Raw genomic sequence first — 21,120 nt, forward strand, 5'->3', positions numbered from 1 at the left:
AACTCATTGATGTTCTAATAGACACTCGGCATCATTTGGTACTCGGTTGATGAAGAGATTGGGTTCATACTGATCACTTCCAAGTAGCTTGAACTTGATCAACACTATGTGACTCGATGAACACTGCAAAACTTGAAAAATACTCGATCACTCACTTGACACTCCATGGCTTGGTAGACACTAGAGATCATGGTCAATACTGTGAAACTTGATTAACACTATGGAACTCAGTTAACACTAGAGTTTCCATAACTTTTACTATACAACTCAAAAATACTGCTACACTCAGCATAAATTGTACATAGGTTCTAAAGCTCGATAATAACTGAGAAACTCGATAGAAATTTTATATTGACTAACTATGAGTCACTAATAGACAAATTGACCTCAATGTCAACAATTAGGACCCAACTACCATGTTTTAATGATTTGTTATGTTTCAATGTTTCATTTTTTTAATAGAAATGGATCGTAGAAATTCTTGAAATTTCAAATTGCAATGTATAAGTGAGAATTAGTGTTAAAGGATATATTATGATATTTCAATGTTACAATGTTTTGTGCACTATTGTAGTAGCAAAAGTTAATTGGAAATGATGGAATATGCAAACCTAATGTTGAATGTGAAAATATTTTATTACGTTATTTATATTGCTTATAAGATTTTCTTGGACTACTAATGCTTGAGTTTAGTGTGCAAGAAATTTAACCATGGAATTAAATGGGGAATCAAGGCTAAAATCCATGTGAACAAGACATAGGCAAGGTTGAATCGGTGGAAAAGATTTGAATCTCATTTGTATTGTTTTTTTTTCATAAACTTGGATTGTATGTGTGTAATAGTTTAAATTCATGTATAATCAAGACAAGTCACTATGAATGTAATGTGTTGTTTTTATGTGTCACTTGACACTTGTGTTGCCCATGTGGAGATGACTTGTCATTTAGTAGGGTTTTGGGAAAGAGTAATTTAACCTAAACCTAACCAAATGTAATAGCTAGGTTAACCCCTCATGGTAAAATGTTAGGAGAAGTCTCCATCAAGATAAATTTGAATTCCAACTTCCCAATAACTTTTAGGGATCAACAAGTGGTCCAAGGGGGTTATTTTGGTGAAAAAAAAGTGCCCACATGATAGTAGTATAGGTTGGGGGTCCAAACAACATAGATGACTTTAAAAACCCTCTTAACAAATCACTTTCATAGAATTTCAAAATTGAAGAGTTCACTGTATGTTTCTCCCACTTGGTCAAAATTAAAATTTTAGAAAGGGGCAAGGGTGCTAGAAAAGGAAGGCTTCTTGTTAGGACCAGTTTTAGCTAAGTGAGAAGTTAGAGTCTTTTTAGGGGTCTTTAGGAAAAATAGTGAATTGTCTACCCACTCTCTAACTTTAGAAACTCTTAGAGTTTAGAATCTTGAAGGGAGCTCTTCTCCAACCTTTCATTACCATTTTGAAAAAGGATTCAAGGTTTGTGTTTGTTGTCATGTGGTTATTTTCTTCCATTTTGAATTTGAGTCATGGTATTGCATTCACGAGCATGTAGGAAGTGAGAATGACATTGTAAGAAATATGTGTGGTATCATCTTGTATCACGTTGTGTTGTGTTGTGATGAGAATGAAGTTTGGATTTTCATTGTTTTCTTGCTTCTTTTTTTCCATAATTGTGTGCATGAGTGTTGTTATGGGTGTGAGGGATTCACTCACCCTTTGTGAAGGGAAGAAAAGTCCAAGGTGAAGGGGTTAGTTGGGCTCAATAATGTAGTTGAGAGCCTCTTCCTTTGGAAGGAAGAAAGATTTCATTAAGTATGGGCTCCATTGAAGCCATTGTCTTATTATTGTGATATGAGGAAGATAAGTGGAAATTTGTGAAGAGAAGAATGTTTTGTGGAAAGCCTTGAAGAGGCATGATGAAATTTTCAATGTGTGTGATGGTTATTGACATGGCATTTTTCCTCTTGGAGAGCCCACCTTCACCCTATGTTCATGGTTCCATTGGTGAACCATTGTAAAATATACTTTGGATGGGATTGTTCAAGTGTTGTAATGTGATGAATTTTCTTTTGTAAGAGTGAATATGAACCCGGTTTGAGCCTTGTTCCCCTATGGTTGGGAAGAGAGTATCCATGGTCCTTGTTGTTTTTTGTGTTGCATTTTCAGATTTTGTGCTCAAGGGGAAAATGGAAAAAGCTTGGAATGATCATCTTGTAGATGTTGCTTGAAAGAGGAAACTTGTCATTGTGCATTGTACATGTATTGGAGAATCTCTCTCCATCTTATTCATGTTGTTGCAATGAATGATTGCATAGTAGCAAGGAAGAGATGTATCATTATGTAATGCATTTGGAAGGATGAAATCCTCCTCCATGTCTTGAGTATTGTATTTACAAATTCAAAATCTCCATGGTTGTATTGTGTGATGTATTTGAAAGGAGGAATCTTCCTCCATGTCATTGAACGTTGTATTTGTAAGGACAAAGTTTCCATTTTTTAGTTTGTGTATTGTGCTACAAAAAGAAGCTCTCCATTTTATGTACATCACTATGAAGAATGGTTTCATGGAAGAAAGAAAGTAATTTGGACATTCTCATAACTATTTGCATTGTAAGATTCATTGTTATGCATCTAGTTGCATTGAAAAAGAATGATCAACTTGTCATAGTAGACACATATGAAATGTAAAAGAGATTCATTGCGATAGCTTTCTCTATTGAAATTTAAGTAGTGTATATGTCTTCTTTGCATGTATTCATTTCAAGCAAGAATCGACACAAGAAAAAATAATTCAAAAGATTGATCATGATGGAGTTCTATTTTGTATTAATCAATAAGAAATGTCATTTAAGTCTCATTGTTAATAGAAAACATTCATCCATTAGTTCATTTTTATTTGATTTTGTCCCCATGCATTTTATATGTTAAATCTACTATTATAATGAATTCAAGATAGATTCACTCATCTAGATAATTACATTGAAATGTTAGAAATAGCATCAGAAGAATTAAACATTATAGTGAAAAGAGAAGATAGTTTAAAGGGATAATATAGCATAAGTTCCATAAGAAAACAAGTTGTAGATGCACATTTTAGCTCTCTGGATTTTGTATGGGGAATAAAAGAAGAACCCTCCTCTAACCCAATTCTATTACAGGCCAATAAAATATTATAGGAACATTCCTTGATACTCCCTTGTAGGAAAACAATAAAATAAGATTAGATATAGGTTATAGTGTACCAAGTCAAGAGGGGAAGAGGATTATAATTCTTAAGTATCTGATGGCTATACTTAGAAATTAAGTCACCATCAAATCCATTACATAAATATGGCCCATCGATATCATTTTATGGCAATGGCTAAATGGTAAAATATTTTGTGTGGTGGATGCCCTATATGTCGATGGCTATGCCTGCCTCATGTCATCCATACATGCCTTGGCATGCCTGCAATTTGGATGGACCTGTTGTGTTGTCGTATACTCTGCGTGTCCAAATATTGCATCCATCCAATACTGCATACCACAACTTTCTTGTACTTTGAAATAAACTATAATTATGATGCAAATTTATTAATAAAATATATTACAAATCTAACATTGGTTTTTTAGAACTAAATTGTTCTACATTTATGTGGTCATAAAATAACCTTAATGTTTTTCTAGCGTGCAACATCATATAGAATAGAATAAGAAATAAAATTTAAAATATGTTATTCATTTAGATATGATTAGATATTATTAATAATATATAGATTATTTTAAAGTTGAAGAAATATTAAATAATAAAATAAAATAAATTTCATACAATATTGTTTATGTAGATAATGTACATTACATTAAAAAAATTACTTTAAGGATAATGATAGTAAATAAGAGAATATAATAGTTTTGATTTATAACTATTATTTTAATTTAATAAGAAAATTAGTTTAAGTTAATAAAAATTAAATAGAAAATATTTTCAAACTATTAAATCACCTATTTTTGTTAGATAGGAGAAGTAGTTTATTGCACGATGTTCTACCTCTTAAATTTAAGAGATGATTCAAACTTGAGAAAGCCAACCTATTGAATGTTTATAATTTTTTTTTTTTAAATTACAAAATTTCATAGAAATCTTGAAGAATAAATCTTTCAAGTTGCACAATGGAAATGAAGAAAGATAATATAAGCAAGGTTAAATGTTGTCATTTAATAAAATTAAAAATAATACTTTGAACTTTTCTTAAATTTATTCGATTATTATCTAGAATAAAATGATCAAATGTTAGGGATATTAAGAGGGCCTTTGGTCTATGTCAATGAGGGCAAAAAGATTGATGCAAGTTTTTGTCCAAGTTCTTTAGATTTTAGGAAAAAAAAATTGGATGTTTTCTAAATAAATTAGTAAGTTCTAAAGTTCATTTAGATTTTTTAGATTTTTTTTAATTTAATAATTTCTTTTGTTTTTTCATAGAAAATTTTTTAAAAATTAGAGTTATTAGTAATTTCTTGAGATGTTCTCAAGTTGCATGGAATTTAGGTTGATAAATTAAAAAAAAGTAAGTTTGTATCAAGGTAGATTTTTTAGGAAATTTTAGAGGAGATACAATGATTCAATTTTTTCAATTTTCTTTTCAATTGTCAGGAAGTTAGACAAAGAATAAAGAAAGAAAGACACTAATTTCATTTCTTGAGTTCTTTTTATTTATTTTCTAAATATTAATGGTGAATTAGATGTAGTGAATTTGATGTATCAAATCTATATGAACCCAAGTCAGGAATTTACAATTGAGGTGGTATGGACAAATAATAAGGCATTAGAAATTAGTGCATGCTTTAATTAAAAATTTACCATACAACAAATTTAAACATTAACCAAACATTTAAAAAATAAGAATAAATTGTATTATACATTATAAATTGAAAAATAATTGACAAGTTTGCAAAGCTCAGAAATTTTGCTCCTCTTTCTCCAACATTTTCTCTATTAAACCAAGTCTTCAGTCTAACATTATTTATAAAATTATCATTCGAGTATTAAAGTCAAATTTTTTAAATATACCATATTATTATTTATAAAATATATAGAATTCATAACATGCATCATTTTAATTCTATCTAAATGTGTTTATATAAAAATATATTTGTAACATATTATAATATTTTTTAAATATGATAGTTTATGCATTATAGATTCAAATAATAAATTAATATAAAATTATATAATTTATATCAAGCATTATATATATATATATATATATATATATATATATATATATATATATATATATATATATATATATATATATATATATATATATATATATATATATATATATATTTTTTTTTTTTTTTTTTTTTTTTTTTTTTTTTTTTTTTTAAACTTTTTATCTTGATATACTATTATAATTTTAAATAAATTAATATTTTACATTTTAATTTTATATATATATATAAGCTATAATTAATTTATAACTAAAGGCAAGTACTTAGCCACATATATATTAAAGCTATAATTAATTTATAACTAAAGGGAAGTACTTAGCCACATAAAAATCACATAATCAAGAAACATTTGTACTATAAAAAATATGACTCTTTAAAAAAAAAAATCGCATATATTCTATACTCGTATAATCTCCACTTCACTCCACTCCAAAATATTCCCTCCACTCCAAAATCTCCAAGGACAAATGAACATACCTATTTAGAAATATAACAAAGCAATGACTAGCATTGAAAATACTAAAATAAATGCAATTATATCACCTATTTTCCATGGAAGATGAGACCATCCTCCTTCGTCATAAGTTTGAACATGTTGAGTGCAAGATAATTATATAATTCAATCCTTCAATTGATAGCAAAATAAAATTACTAACATATAGAAAATATTTAATACTTATAAATTACTAAAATTATTTCTATTCCAATTTCCAACTTTAAAATAAGATCAATAACGTAAATAATTTTCTTATTAAATTAAAATAATAGTTATAAATCAAAACTATTATATTCTCTTATTTACTATCATTATCATTAAATTAATTTATTTTTTTAATGTAATGTACATTATCTACATAAACAATATTGTATGATATTTATTTTATTTTATTATTTAATTTTTTTTAATATTTCTTTAACTTTAAAAAAATCTATATATTATTAATAATGTAATGCCCCGCCAAGGGATCCAAAGAATTACACTAAGTTTGCCAAACAATTTTTTTTTTTAAAACAAGAGAGATAAACCATTTACAACTTATACATAGTAACGGAAGCAATAGCAACAATTCAAATGAAAGTAAACATAACATAACATAACAAGTTATATTCTTTAAAGATCCCTTAACGTTGAATCACATCTAATCATAACCATTCATCTAACATCACATCTTTATGAAATAACAATGATACATCCAACATTCTTAAACCATATACAAGTGTCCTTTTTTTTGTAATTACATTTTAGTTTAGCTTAATCATCCACTGTACATCTTACAAGGTATGAAAAGCTTAAAAGAATAAAGCATCCATGTAAATAAACTACATCACCATCCAATATTAATCCATGATGCAATAACAGAATGAAACCATAAACAATACATGATACATCATCACAAAAGATATAAACATCCATCATAAAAGATAACCATATATTACAAACATAAATAACTAAGTGCACGGTTCCTCCCAACCGTAAATAGCATCATTAGACCATCATGGATCCTAGCCATCCCTCCGTGCATAACATTCCAAAGCACCGAAGAGATCATCGGTATAAACATAGTAGGAATGTCACTCCTAAAACATCCTACTAACATGCAAAGTAAAGCATAAAGTAACATCATCTAACATATGCAAAATACCAATATAAGAAACATACCAGTAAATACATTCATCATAAGGTATATCATCAATTATAATGCTCCAAGATCATAATGAAGATAAATACCAACCAAGAATGCTTCAGCCACGGTGTCTCAGATGGATCTCAAATGATAAGAGTGATAAAACACTACCACTCGACCACATGGAACCTAAGTGGTCCACTCCCACTGTGCTGCGGAGATAATCTCAAGTCCCAAACAGGCTATCAAAATCACATAGCATAGATCTCTATAAGTCCAAGAATCCTAAAAGTATACTAACTCAAAGGTTCCAACACACCCAAAATCGACATCTAATTCCCAGAGGCACAACAATGATATGTAGGAAACCTACTCTGCAAGCAAGAAAGTGTCATCGCAATTATCACGTACAAGTTACCCTGGCAGTTAGCTAAACTCCATGGGTCCATACTGATCTCATGCGGCCACTAGTATCCTCTCATACTGACGAGGCATACTACGGAATGCACGGTCACAACCATGCGTTCTCACTACTCTCATCCTAGCCTATACAAGCACTCAAGGCATGGTTGAGAACATCAAAACAATTATCTTTTTAGGTTCATTTAATCCCCATTTAGTGTGTAAATGTTATCACTTATTAACCAAACTTACAATGAGTTACCCTGGCAGCCACTTAGGGCCCCGGCCCCCATTGCAAGCCACTTCTGGACACTACAAGTAGATTACCTACCCTAAGCTCATGGAATCATAAATCTCAAAATCACAAAAGATAATCCATAATAAAATCATCAAATATGCATAAAAGCATCAAATATCCATAATAAGAATCATCATATCTCTAAGATAAGAATCATCAAATCTCCATGAGCATCTGGAAAAGCATCCATAGAAAATCATGACCACAACAGTTCTCTATTGGCAACTGAAGGCATCACTGATAATCATAAGTATCCATTAGTTCTCAATAACCAAAATACATCTCAAAATAAATCACAATATCCATTGGTTCTCAACAAACAACTAAGAATATCTCAAAATCATACTGATCGAAGACTCCAAAATGGTTGAGTCAAACATGTCACAACATGAAATCATCAAGAAATAAATCAACATTTCAGTCCCATCATGGCGACTAGAAAATAATCCAAGGATAACTGATCGATGACTTAAAAATGATTAGCTCAAGTGTCTCATACACATACATCTTAGCTTCACACATGAAGACTGATGAACAATAACAATCAGTAAATACAAACATTTCATAGAGCACACGATCACATAACCATGGTTGGGCTTATAAAGATGGAGACCAAATAAGATCAACATGTCATCACATCTCATAACCCCCGAGCCTCTAGTAACAACCTAGGACTGGTCAACACTAGTCAACCCAAAACCCAAAACAAGAAGCATAGAGAATACACGATGCAAACATATGTTTTGGTTTTGCTAAAATCTCATAGTTGAATAATGTGTAGGGGTTTCCAATTTTCAAGTATACTTCAAGTGTCTTAAGTTGCATCATTTGTTCCTTCCATTATTAAGAATTGCATTCTATGAATAACTTAAGGATAAATATTCACTAAACTGATCATTATTGACCTTTAATTAAATTGTTCTCTTTATTTTGCTAAGATCAATGTTACAAATTGAATGACTCTTCTTTAATGTTACTTCAACTTTTCGAGATAATCAAAGGATCATTATTCGTCTAAATTATAAGAGAGCCAATTATCAATCTTTGAATAGAAAGATTATAACTTTATTAAAATGATCAATTAACATAGGTACACCATCCATGACCTAATACATTCTAATAGTTTTCAATTAGAAACTTAATTAAGTATTACTAAAGTTTGATTCTTTTAATTTAATCGTTATCATCATTGACAACCATATAATATCTAAGTCATTATTCAAGTCAAGACTTATTAACTTCAATATCAATATTTCTACAATCTCGTTAAAAGAATCATATTAATTAAATCTCCATTACATAACTTAATTATTAATTAAATCCAATTAACTCTAGTTAATTGATTTAATTTATAATTTCACAACCAAACCATCAACCCAATGAATATTAGTTGACTAATAACTAAAAGTCAACCATACACAACTATTCATGTTCATAGTTCAATAATAATAACTTGCTAATATTTAATGACAAGCTATATTGAGAATCTTATTAATAGATCACATTCATCATTCTTTATGGATACTAATGTTTCCTTAATTAATTCGTATTAATGATAGTCATTTCAAGATAAATCTCAATCACATAATATAATTATATTGACAACTCAATGAACATTAATTGATTAAGAATCAATCATACTTCAAACCAAAAACTAATATCTTTTTATAAAACTTTAATCATTAAATAATCTCCACTAGATTAACTCTAATCGTATTTGTTGATAACTATTCAAACCATTATAGTTTGTTAGACCCAACAAACATTAATAAATAATAAACTCAACAAAACTATAAATAATCGATCTAGAGAATCCCTCCATAAACTTCATTGGTTAATATTTTACTGACTCTTATCACCATTAAGGTGTATCGATAAGTTATCTAATAATACATAACATAACAATTCTACTTATAATAATGTTATAATAATAACTCCATGTCAATTAATCCATTAACATTACATTCTCTTCATTTAAAATTATCATTTCTTAAATTATTTAATATATATTAAATAATATTTAATATACATTAAATAATTAATATTAAAAGTCATCCATTCTCTATTGAATTCAATATCTCTGTCCATCAGCTCTATCTACAAACTTTTCATTAAAAATCTCTATTAATTCACTTCGAACATTCTTATTAGTCTTTAGACTAATAATTATTAAATTCTAATTATATTGCTTTGATATATTATTTTTGTGAAGTTTAAGCATAAAGAACTCTTGGTTATGGAAAATAGAGAAATATCTGTCCTTGAATAAAACAGTCTCAGTACGACAGCCATATCTCCCTAATGAACCGTTGGATCGGGCTGAAATTGAAATATGTTGGAGAGGGCCAAGTTGCACCAATTTTGATTGGAGCGATCGAATAAATACGATCTCAATAAAAAGTTATGAATGACTGAGTTCGGGTCTATCCAAGGGGCAACGACAGGACAATTTGTGATGAATTAAAAATTTTCTCTTAAAAGGTAATTGTTCTCTAAATTTATCCAATAATTTCACTAATGGATTTGGCCATAAATCTTGAAACCATTTTCAAATCTATTTCAATTTGATTCTAATTCGAACCCAAACTCGTTTAGATTTAATTTCTTCCTTAATTAGATCTAAGTTTTTCTATTGTTTTCTTTGTAACCATACATATCTAGATTCCAATTTAATTGTAGATTCAATCACAAAGAGTATTCAGACACGTATAACAAACATGATGAAGACAGGAAGAGAAATAGTGCAAAGAGAATATACGAATATCACGAGTGCACCTGAACACTGATGCTAATCCGCCATGCCTCAGAAGTCCATAAAAAATCTCTTCCTTCTCCGTCATTCGCAATTCCTCCAAGATCCAAGCCAATTGAATCCTCCAAGTGACTAGAAGAGCTAGAAGAAGCATAGAAGCATGTAGAAAATATATGAGCATGTAGAAGCATATGAGCTTCTCAATCAATGTAAGCTTTGAAGCTTCCATTTTAGCTTGTAGCTTCCATTTAAGCTTTCATTTAAGCTTGTCCAAATACACTAGGAGAGCCTCTATTTAAAGGCCTCTAAGATGCATCTAGAGTGTCTCTAGAAATAATTAGAAGATAAGCATGACAACCAAGCATGAGTCTTCTCCAACCTTCTAAATGAGTCTTAAGGTTGTAGACTCCATATGCTCAAATAAAAATGCTAACTCTTAAGTGTAGACAACTAGTGCATTCTTAGAGTGCAAACTCCAGTGTTGTCTACATGACAACTCTCGAGAATTTGCCAACTCCTATGTGAGCAAATATTAAAATAATGCACATTAATTAATTTAATATTTACTTTTACTCTTTCCAATTTAATTTATTTATTTATTAAATCTCATGCACTAACTTTTATAATTCCACTTTTCAATCTTAATATATTTATATTTTAATCACATGAAATCTAGAATCTTTTAATAATTTTAAAATATTTTCCACTTTTAAATTTCATTTTTCAAAACTTTATTACTAAAATATTTATTAGCTTTATAATAATATTATTTAGTCATTTATTTAAAAATGAGCTCCAAATATATTATTATTAAAATAAATATTGTCACATTCCAAATTTAAACTTTTAACTTTTATTTTCAACTTTAAATATTTTATTTAATTAATTTCTCAATTAATTAAATAAAATAAATATTAAAATACCATATTAATTTTTTTATTAAATTAAACCATTAATTAAATCTTTTTTTAATTAGGCTTAATTAATAGAAAATACTCCAAAGACTCAAACGGTAAAAATATAAAAAACTCATCATAGCCAAAATACATACAAAATCAAACCAAAGGTTTAAATCACGAATTACGTCATCTGACGCATTCGGAGGGTACTCAACTCGGATACTTGTCCTAATTTTCCAATTAGGACAAATGGCTTAAAGGGTTGGGATTAGGACTTGAGAATTTATCTCCCCTCTCTTATCATTGAGATAATGTGATAGGGTACGCTCATCTTGGCAATTCAGGGAAGTCGATACCCGGTACCTGCAACCTGCATAAAAACTATGCATGTACAAGCACAATATATACTAAATTAAATAGGCAATGGCAGAAAGTGGTGCATCGTGTAGATCCCGACTAGCAGGTGACTACGACTCCCTTCCTTAACCACATCAGACACGCCATACAAAAGAAAACACGCACACCATACACATGCAAGTATGGGGTAAGTATCCATAAGAAAACACATATGATAATAAATCATCTTACTAATCATCATTAATAACTGAAAGCAATGTAATAATCATCATCAATAATTGCGAACACTAAAAATAATCATCATACATACATGAAATGTAGAGTCTAAGTAATCTCATCACATAATAAATTGAATCCATAGCACAATATCTGATAATCTCAAAACAATGCTACTAACCATCAACATAACACTAGCCCTAAAAGAGTTCAGCAATGATAACAAAATGCGAACTAGGGGCAGGCACTACAAATAATATCTAATTATATCTAAATGAATAACATATTTTAAATTGTATTTCTCATTCTATTCTATACGTTGTTGCACGTTGAAAAAATATTATGTTTATTTTATGACTATAGAAATGTAGAACAGTTTGGCTCTAAAAAACCAATGTTGGATTTGTAATACATTTTATTAATAAATTTGCATCATAATTATAGTTTATTTCAAGTACACAGTGTGCAGTATTGGACGGATGCAGTATTTGGGCACGCAGAGTGTACGACAACACAGCAAGTCCATCAAAACTGCAGGCATGTGTGGATGGCATGAGGCAGGCATAGCCATCGACATATAGGGCATCTACCACACAAAATAGTTTACCATTTAGCTATTGCCTCATTTTATGAAAATGTAAAGGACTGTATAACAATAAAAACATTGAATAGAAAATACATGAGTATTAAAAGTTGGGAGGGGACACCTTTTGGTCGGTGGTCCCCAAAGGAATGGTTGCTTTCCAATCATTGCACCATACTCTTCATGTGCCCCTTCCAATGCATGTTCCAAGGATGGGCCCCACCAAATTTGTACATCACCTCTCTCTCCTACCTGGGCACCCACATCAAACCACCCAAGTACTTGGGTTAGACCTCACCTTGCCCTCCCATGCGTTGACCCAAGCAAGTGCACTGAAGGCATATAGGGGCGCAGTTAGTGGATCGGCCTAGGAAAGAGAAAATGTAAGATAAGAAAGTTATTTAGTTGGGACAATATGATAGATTTTAGTGGATATTTAGTAAGAGTTAATGCATTACCGAATCATAAAAGGGATAGTTAGTAGTCTTAGAAGTAGGTGAGAGTTTAAGATAATCGTAATAGTTAGTAGCAAATGGTCATTTAAGTTGAGTATAGGTTAGGGTAGTTAGGATTTAGATTAGTAGTAGTGTTAACTAATGTGGTTGATTTGTAAATCAGATTTCAAATAATATGTTTTTAAATAGTAGATAGTAAATGGTTGATCTAAAACTTGTTAGCAATTAGATTTATATAATAAAGTAAGAAATGAGAGCCACCCGCAGTATAGCGGCGAATTGGCATGGCTTCCTTCAGGAGGTAATTAGTTCAAAACCTCACATTGTCAATAAATAAATTAATAAAGAAATGTTTGGGGTTGGAAAGGTATCATAAGAATAGAATTAGGAAGTGGGTCTTGGATCTTGGAAAGTAGAAGACCATGTGTCATTTGGAAAGAAATTTAGTGTCAAATCATTAGGACAAAATTGTAATTGATTGTAACTCATTGGTATGCACTTTAGCATGAAACAAATAAATGACTGCGGATGGAATCTTGAATTCATTATCGAGATATGAATTTTGGGCTTCATGAAAATTGTTGCATTATGAATGATAGTTCGATATGGGGTAAATTCACATTAAATAGTAAGTGGAGTTGCACATATTTTCCCACAAATGTAATAGTGGAAAATTTATACCATGTATTAAATAATCAAGCAAAATAGTAAATCATGGAAAGCCATTGATTATAGAAAGGATGGGTAAACCAATGGTAGCATACTAGTCCATCCATCTAGACATGGTAGATTGACTAACCCACATTGACCCTAGTGCAATTACATTTTTTTCATGACTTAAAGGTCAACTAACATATTCAACAATTCAACATGACATGCATTTGAAATAAGTAATATAAGCATATACATTTGTTAATGTTTGGTAGCTTATGTCGGATAACTTTATGGTTATTCATATAATTATATATGAGATATAATATTATGCGAGATATAAGCTTATATATATATATATATATATATATATATATATATATATAACATAATTAAGTTTTTATTATTAATTATATGTTTATTGAATAGACATGTATATTCATTCATCCATGCTCAATATAAATGAGAGGATGTTGCATATGGAAAACATATACCTGATTACAACAAAATGCCATTACATTTAGAATAGATCCTTCAAACTTAACATGGTATCAGAGCAAGATTTCTTTGGGAACATTTGAAGTTTCACAAATGGCAGAAGCATCTGAGAAGCACAGAATTTTAATGGTGTCAGATCTCTTCAATCCTAATCTCGGTGGCATGTAAAATCACATTTATTCTCTCCCAATGCCTGCTAAAATTTGGCCAAAAGAGGATATGGCAAAGATGAATCTACAAGTACATGGTCCATATTAATATGTTGTGGCAGCTAGAAAGCTTTCGCTATGTTCACGGGTTTCAGGTTTTCAAACAACACCATAGATCATGCAAGGCCACACAAAAACAATTACAGGTATGCAGTTGAGCATTGATGAATCATATCTCTTGAAAAATTCCATCGACTGTTTCTCTTCACATTTGGGATATGCAGCCATATGCTCCAGGGAATCGGTGTGTAAAAAATCTTGACGAGCCAAAACTCATTAATTTAAGAGAAATGGAAAAGCCAAATTATCCTTTACTGTATAATCATTACATGTAAGAAGAAGCCATTCCAACATGAGGGAAAGAAGAAATATAAAAGCACACAAACTGAAGGCAATCCATTAATGTTGGCATCCTTCTAAATCTAACAACTTCATTATTAAATTATAATTTCATAAGGTACAATAGAAGTTTTTGTGAAGGATATTGGATTTCAATTCTGCGGCACGCCTCTCCCATCTGCGGCACACAATAGATGCGTAATTTCCAATTTTAAGCAGATCGACATCGTCTTTGTAAGGAAATGGTCCTAGTTTGGTAACAACAATAAAATAGATCTAATGGTAAATGTTTTTATTATTTTTTATGACATTTGTGGGAAAATTTTCATGTATCATGATTTCTATGGCTATTGTCTTTCTCTGTCAATCATCACCACCTGATGTATCACCGCCTAATGTATCGACTGTGTATGAGTTATTAATGGCTCTATTTTAAATATCCAGATTCATCTGACCTCCTAACAGTTGAGTTATCAGATTATCATTTTTTTAAGAGTATCATCCATTTCGTCATTTTCATATCTTGTGCACCCTGTGTTCATGCCAATTGTGATTTGTCATTTCGTCTTACTCAACTCTTGGTGTATGATTGTCTGAAGTTCACGTTCGTGTAAATATCTATAAGGATTAAGACTGGATGCTCTTCAAATGGCATATTTGTACTCTCCATCTTCTTGGTATGACTGTTTGCATTTCATGCAGTACTAGTGTGATGTTTTGATTAATGTTTTTATCTGCTCGTATTTGCATATTCAGTGGCTCCAGTATCCGGTGTTGTTATTAATGGCTTGCTCTTCATATGTTGTGTCTCTGGATTTATGTGGTCTTCATGCGTTTGCATATCCTCGTTGGTCTGACTTATGGCATATTCGATTCATGTTCTTGTGTCACTTTATATATGGAAGTTTTCTTGGAACTTCTTTGTTTGAAATCCGTTTAATTTGTTGTTTGTCGGCATTTCAACTTCATTCTTGTAACCATACTCATTTATTCTTTCATTGAAATATCTCCTGGAATGAGTGGACCCTACTAACATGTATGATATATGATATGTTTTATATTATTTCATTATTATGAATTAATTAATTTTCATATTATATACATAGTATGAAAATATATATGGATAATATGTAAATTCATAAGGATGGCATTATGAGTTATAATAGATCACTATAGTCTTTTAACAAAATATTTAATGTAATAAATAATTCTTTTTTATTACAATAATGTCTAATGGAATGAAAGATAAAATAAGAGGATATTGGTGTGCAGTTAAGTATTTATCCTTGATTATTTTATTTAATAATCAATTTGTAATCTCTCTCTTATTTGTAATTTTATATATAAGAGCTATGTGCCTTGATCTTTTCCTTTGAGAATGTTACTGCAGGGAAAGGGAGATTGAAATTTAGAGGGAGAATAACATTTCATTTGAGGAAATCTTGAAAGAGAGGGAGAAGACTGAGGATACTATTTGGTCAACCTTCAGTGAACACGATCTTATTGATTGAGAGGGAGTAAACCACCTTGAGCTGGTTTCTCTAATGTTCAATAAGTTGTCACAGTTATGAGGATTGTGACTATGTATGGGCCTATCCCCTATGTGCATCATGAGGAAGTGACAACTTCCAAATGATAATCACTTGGATTTGGAGAAGTTGTTGTAAGGTGATGATCTTACAATAACTTGTATTATGAAATAAAATAAATTGAGTAAATGGTGAATGTCTTGTATCTCAACATTTTGGGAGGCCATTACTCTTAGAGTACTTGGTGAATATCATTGATATTCTGGGAAGCCAATATTCTTGATATCAAATGTGGTATCTAAAAACGTTTTGAGTAAGTGGTGAATATCATTGATATTCTGGGAGGCCAATATTCTTGATATCAAATGTGATATCTAAACATTTTGAGTAAGTGGTGAATATCATTAATATTCTGGGAGGCCAATACTCTTGATATCAAATGTGATATCTAAATAATTTTGAGTACTTGGTGAATATCGAATGTCGATATTCTGGGAGACCAATACTCTTGATATCAAATGTGATATCAAACCTTTTTTTTGAGTACTTGATGACTATCGGATGTCGACATTCTGGGAGATCAAGACTCCTGATATCAAATGTGATATCTTACCGTGAGTTTGAGTAATTGATGAATATCATATGCTAATATTCTGAAGATCAATACTCTTGACATCGTATGCGATATTAATGATGAAAAACTTCTCAGATATTACCAATGGTGTAATATTTGTCTTGTGTTTATCCTCCCTTGCTAAGAGGGAGTGTTAATGTTTGGTAGCTTATGTTGGATAACTTTATGGTTATTCATATAATTATATATGAGATATAATATTATGTGAGATATAAGCTTATTATTTTATATATATATATATATATATATATATATAACATAATTAAGTTTTTATTATTAATTATTTGTTTATTGAATAGACATGTCTATTCATTCACCCATTCTCAATATAAATGAGAGGATGTTGCATATGGAAAACATATACCTTATTACAAGGCAATGTCATTACATTTACAGCAAATCCTTCAAACTTAACAATATTAAGGACATCATACATTGTGTCTCAACCCTAGATGCAAAGTTCAAAACCATTTGATTTTATTAAGCTAATTACGTACAATCAAGTCATGATGACCCTAAGTCCATTAAGGTCACACCTATATATATGACATAACTTTCAAACTCTCAAACCCTAACAAATGCTAATATTAAAGGTCATTAGAATTTGGTTTTCTTCCACCCCCCTTGTGGATGTTGTATCATTGATTTGTCTCTTTTGATTCATGATGACGACTAGAATTGAACATTCAACCCACATGTTAGGGATTATTTCAATTAGTATGTTGCAACCTTATAAACCTAATTGTGGGGTATCTGAAAACCCTAGTCATTCATTAACCAAGTCAACAATGTATAGTTCCTAATGTGAGATCCTAAAGGTGACCTTCAAAAAAAAATTTAGTTGTATTTTTGCCCTATAATTTTTGTGCATGACACTACATACTTGGTTCTTGCCTTTTTCATTTTCAAACCCTTTAGGTTTCTCAATATACACTTCTTCTAGAATTTCATTCAGGAATGGAGACTTCACAATCATCTAATACATTTTGAAATTCTTGTAATCTGCAAATACTAGGAGTATCATGACTCCTTCCAATCTAGCCACTAGTGCAAAGGTTTCTCCATAGTCTATGCCTTCCTCTTGTGCATAGCCTTTGCAAACAAGTTTGGCCTTGTTTCTAACTACCTCTCCATCTTCATTCATCTTGTTTCAAAACACCCATTTTGTACCAATAGCATTCTTGTCATATGCTTAGGCGACCACGGTCAAGTATCATTCTTCACTATTTGATCAGTGTCTTCATCCATGGCTTTTCTCTAGTCTTCATCTTTCAGAGCCTCTCTTGTTTCCTCAATCTCCATGTGTGAGAGTGGACACGTCTCTTTCATCTTTCTCCTTATTATCGCTCTAGCATCCTTGTCACCAATGACTTGGCTTGTTGAGTAGTGTCTCCTCACATAATTTGCTAGCACCAATTCCCCATCAAGTGCTTCTACTCTTTGTTCTCCATGTAGAGCTTCCTCTACTTAAGCCAGTACAACTTCTTGTATAGGTTCCACCTCTACTGGTACTCTCTACTACATTACTTAGTGGGATGTACTCAAACTTCTTGTAATCTTCCAATTCTTTCGTGTTGACTTCCTCATTCTTCTTTGAGAATTCATCCACTCTCACATTGGAAGATTCCATAATCTTATTTGTGTAGAGATTCAGACATTGGTATTCTCTTCTCTTGGTAAATTATCCCAGAAAGATACCCTCTTCACTTTTAGGTTCAAAATTTCCTTGGTATTCATCTCTCTTGACGTAGCATTTTCTTCTGAATACCTTGAAGTAACTAACGGATGGTGTGTGACCAAACCACAGTTCACAGGGAGTCTTCTTTGTCTCCTTCGCTTGTACCCTATTCAAGGTGTACATAGTTGTGCTTACAACCTCTCTCCAGTAGATCTGCATAACATTATTTTGGATCATCAATGTTCTAGTACAAGTTGTGATGGTTTTATTTCTTCTCTCTGCAACATCATTCTGCTAAGGTATCCTATGAGCTCACATTTTTCTTTGGATTCCATGCTCCTCACAATAGCTTTCAAATTCTTGTGAGGTTATCTCACCTCCTCGATCTGATATCAAGCATTTCAATGCTCTTCTAGTCTCCCTTTCCACTTTTTCTTTGTAGGCTTTTAACATGTGGAAGGCTTCTAACTTTTCTTTCAAATAAACACTCCACATCATTCTAGAAAAATTAGCAATAAACAATATAAAGTATTTGTCACCAAATACACTCTCCGTCCTCATGAACCACACAACTCAGTATGAACTAGATCTAGTACATGTTTAGAAGTAAGTGACTTGCTAGAGAAACTTGAACTTGCCAAATTTCCTAGTTGATAATCTTTACACGTAACATTGTCAAGTTTAGTAATAGGGGGTAAACCCCTTACACATTTCTTCCTTCCTACTTTGACAATGCTTTCAAAATTTACGACATAACCTCATATGCCATAACCAACTATTATCAGTTTTAGCTACCTTACAAGTATTACCAAAAACGTTGAGGTAGAAAACATTGACTCTTCTTTGTTCTCAAGTAGCTAAGAGTTTGCGTGTCTTGTCAAATATTTTGTAAGACCCTTTGTTAAACTCAAACTTATAACCTTTGTTCATCAGTTGATCCACACTCAATAGGTTACATTTTAATCCTTCCACTAGATATACATCTTCACAAGTAGAGGATTCATTTAGGGATACAATACACTTACCTATCACTATGCATGGTGATTTTTTGTCAAAATTTATCATCCCTCCATTGTAGGTCGACCTCATGGAACTTGTTCCTATCACCAGACATGTGGTGTGAGAAATTGTTAGCTATTGTCTAGCTCTTGTCGATACTAGTACTGGTTATTAGGGCTCTCTTCACCTTTTCTTATGTGATAGAAACAAAAGACACATAATCCTCATCCCTATCATCATCACTGGTTGACTCTTCATAAGTTACACCTTTCTCAGCAATATGGTATCACCTCTTCTCCTTTGGTTTGGAATTTGAGCACTTCTTAATGGTTTCCTTCTAGTTTTTGTTCTCCTTCCTTACAGGTTTTGGACATCTAGCAATATAATTTCTACCTTCTTCTAGTTAAACATTTGAAAGGAAGCTTACATCTGTTCTTCCCTTTTCCTCTAACCATTCTTTTTGTAAACAAAGCCTCTAGCTCTTCTTGTTCAGCTTCTTCAGCATATAGGCTTTCCAATTATCTCCTATATCTGGATGTGCTTTCCTCTCCTCTTTCTCTTTGTGTTGCATTTGGTGCAATAGAGGCTTTGAATGCAGTTTCAACCTTGGGTGGTTGACTCTTGTCAAATTTGTTAAGCTCAAATGCAATGAGCTTTCCTATCAAGGCATCAAGTGATACCTCCATCTTGTCTATTGTTCTCAACTCTTGAATGGATAACACCTTTATGGAATATTTGGGTAGCAGGGTTCTCAATACCATACTTGCACACTCTTCTTCTTGTATCACTCCTCTCCATGCTCTAATGGATGGCATGACATCCTTCACCCACTAGCCATAGGCTTCAATCTCTTTGACTTCATGCATCCTCTTGTCGTCAAACTTTCCTCTCAAGATTTTAGCTTTAGCCCTCATGACATGCTTGTTACCACCATAGATGGCTTTCAACTTCTCCCACATCTCATATGCTATCTCCAATTCCTCCACATCTTTGTACTCAAAGTAGGATAGGGTGCTTGCTAGAGCATCCATTGTGGTTGTGTGTATCTCCTTCTCCTTCAACTGGTCTAGATTGAGTTGACCAGTTGGTTTGACATATTTGACCTCTACATGGGTCCAATAAGCATCGCCAAGAGTATTTAGATGTAAACGAATCTTCCTACACCATGAGTTGTAGTTTTCCCTAGAAAACTTTGGTGCATCTCTTTTAAGCATCTTGATCTTTTCCTCAAGTTGTTAAACTTGTCTTCTGAGGACCTAGGCTCTAATACCAATTGTTGGTCCTACCACAGGTCAGTATACTAAGAGGGGGGGTGAATCAATATACTCACTAGTTTCAACTTTTTACTCTAAATCACACTTCACGCTTCTCTATGGGTTTGTACTGGCTATAACTTCACTAGTTAGGATTATTAAAAAATAAAGAACTTTTTAATAAAAACACATAACATAGTATTTATCTAATGTAAACTCATCTAGGGTAAAAACAACAATGTGTGTCAATCCTCACAAAGCTTGCACTCTTCTAGAATATGCTCGGTCAAGAGCTTATCCATGTTAGAAGATTACAAAGAAAGTGTTAGGTGTCACTCAGTTAAGGGATTTTAATAAGACCTATTAAAGTCTTTCCCTTTTAGGAGTAGCCTGGTTAAAGGACTTTAGAACACAAGTTAAAGTGTCACCCTATTAGGGGATTTTTACAAAGAACCTATTAGGGTTCACCCTCAATGGGATTTATTGTTGCAAAGATTAATAAATAGCAAGGAATGGATCCTTCTTCAGCTCTCTTGACCT

General features: G+C 31.6%; 1 pseudogene; it reads right to left on the reverse strand.

Moving 5' to 3' along the window:
• Positions 1 to 20,358, reverse strand: part of LOC149552785 (endoplasmin homolog) — a 55,183-nt pseudogene extending 34,825 nt beyond the window's left edge.
• Positions 20,359 to 21,120: the final 762 nt, after the last annotated feature.

Source organism: Cupressus sempervirens, chromosome 6 (genome assembly GCF_028749045.1).
Source record: "Cupressus sempervirens isolate cs-2001-9-10 chromosome 6, ASM2874904v1, whole genome shotgun sequence".
In the NCBI taxonomy this organism is placed as follows: domain Eukaryota; kingdom Viridiplantae; phylum Streptophyta; class Pinopsida; order Cupressales; family Cupressaceae; genus Cupressus; species Cupressus sempervirens.